This window comes from Dermacentor andersoni, chromosome 8 (genome assembly GCF_023375885.2).
Source record: "Dermacentor andersoni chromosome 8, qqDerAnde1_hic_scaffold, whole genome shotgun sequence".
NCBI classification, from domain to species: domain Eukaryota; kingdom Metazoa; phylum Arthropoda; class Arachnida; order Ixodida; family Ixodidae; genus Dermacentor; species Dermacentor andersoni.
This window is the reverse complement of record NC_092821.1, coordinates 126,667,037-126,667,266: the sequence shown is the minus strand read 5'-3', so window position 1 is coordinate 126,667,266 and position 230 is coordinate 126,667,037.

Below are 230 nucleotides of genomic sequence, written 5' to 3'. Positions count from 1 at the left end.
TTTTCTTGCGGTGTATGAGCAATGTACGTATTTTGGTGACGTGACATGTGCATTGCATTGGACATGGCGAACCTGTGCAGATTTAAGTTTCGGTTGTGCTTGCACGTGTTCATCGCGACTTTGACAATGCTCCTCATTCCAACGGTGCTGTTTGACAGAGTTCGGTCACGGTGGTCGACATCTTTCTGAAATCTTGGTACCGGTACGAGAACTCTTTTCGTGCACGTTGT